The sequence below is a fragment of the Hemicordylus capensis genome, chromosome 4 (assembly GCF_027244095.1).
Source record: "Hemicordylus capensis ecotype Gifberg chromosome 4, rHemCap1.1.pri, whole genome shotgun sequence".
Classification (NCBI taxonomy): Eukaryota; Metazoa; Chordata; class Lepidosauria; order Squamata; family Cordylidae; genus Hemicordylus; species Hemicordylus capensis.
The window spans coordinates 119,127,689-119,129,332 of NC_069660.1; positions in this window are offsets into that span (position 1 = coordinate 119,127,689).

Sequence of the window (1,644 nt, forward strand, 5' to 3'; positions counted from 1 at the left end):
ATATAAAGTGTAATTAATTAATTAATTAAACAGCCTGAGACATTTTATTAATCTTCTGTAATTTGCTTCTTTTAATACTGTAAACCACTTTGGGTGCCTTTGTCAAGGCAGAAAGGCGGTATAAAATTGTAGCAAATAAATAAATAAGCCAAAATGTTCCACCTGTCAGCTTTCACAGATAAAGGTTTGCACAGATAAACTGAGATTGGTAGTGTGTGCACAATTCAGCAGCTGGTTGTCAAATGCCTCAACGTTTACTGCTTTTACTGCTATATCAGTGATGGGATAGATTCCAATAAGCTAGAAAACTAGGTGGACCAGAGTCCTCCACAGAATCATTATGGGTAACATTACGAGGACTGAAAGGAAATGTGTTACTAGGGATGTGCTATTGCCCTCTGGATCAAAGCACGGAGAGTGACCTGAAGTTGGAGAAACAAATAAAGCATCAAAGTAATAATGGGTGACTTCAACTACCCACACATAGACTGCGTAAATTCACATTCAGGTAATGACAGGCCAAATTTCTAGATGTGCTAAATGACTATGCAGTTAGTTATGGAACCAACCAGAGAAATGGTGACTTTGCATTTAATTCTGAGTGGTGTCCAGGACCTGGTGTGAGATGTCAGAGTTGCAGAACCATTGGGTAGCAGTGACCATAGTGTGATCCAATTCGGCATATATGCAAGTGGAGAATTGTCAAGGAAGTCCAACAGATGCAATGGACTTCAGAAGAGGGAACTTATAAAAAATGAGGGGACTGGTAAGAAGGAAGCTGAAAGGGACACTCAGAAGGGTCAAATCACTCCAGAAAGCATGTAACTTATTTAAAACCACAAAACTAGAAGCACAGTTGGAATGTATACCAAGAATGAGGAAAGGTACCACCAAGTTCAGGACGACGCCAGCATGGCTAATAAGTAGAGTCAGAGAAGCTATAAAATGGAAGAAGACTTCCTTCAGAAAATGGAAGTCCTGCACAAATGAAGAGAACAGGAAGGAACATAAACTCTAGCAAAAGAAATGCAAGGACACAATAAGGGATGCAAAGAGAGAGTTTGAGAAGCATATAGCTAGAAGTGTCAAGGAGAAAAACAAAAACCTGCCAGGGAGGCAGTTGGACCCTTATATGATGAGGGTGTGAAAAGGATTATTAAGGAGGATAAGGAGATTGCAGAGAAGCTGAATGAGTTCTTTGCATCTGTCTTCATGGTGGAGGATACTGAGCATATAACCTCTCCAGAATTGAGCTTTTAAGGTTTAGCAGCTGAGGAACTGGGCCAATTTGAGGTGACAAGGGAAGATTTTCTAAACTTTCTTGAAAAACTAAAAATCAACAGATCGCCAACGCCAGATGATCCAGTCGCCCAGGCACATACCTCTTGCCTGTGGGCTCCCCAGAGGCATCTGGTGGGCCACTGTAAGAAACAGGTTGCTGGACTAGATGGGCCTTGTGCCTGATCCAGCAGGGTGGTTCTTATGTTCTTATTCAAAAAGAAGGAATATGGGACAGTCACTCCAAGCACTGAAAAGAGAAACTGCTGCTAATGGAGACTGCCATTCAGAACAAGGATATGATGGTGCAGCGAGAGGAGAGATTAGCAATACTTCCAGAGTGTGTACGGGTGCACTGGGGAAGGG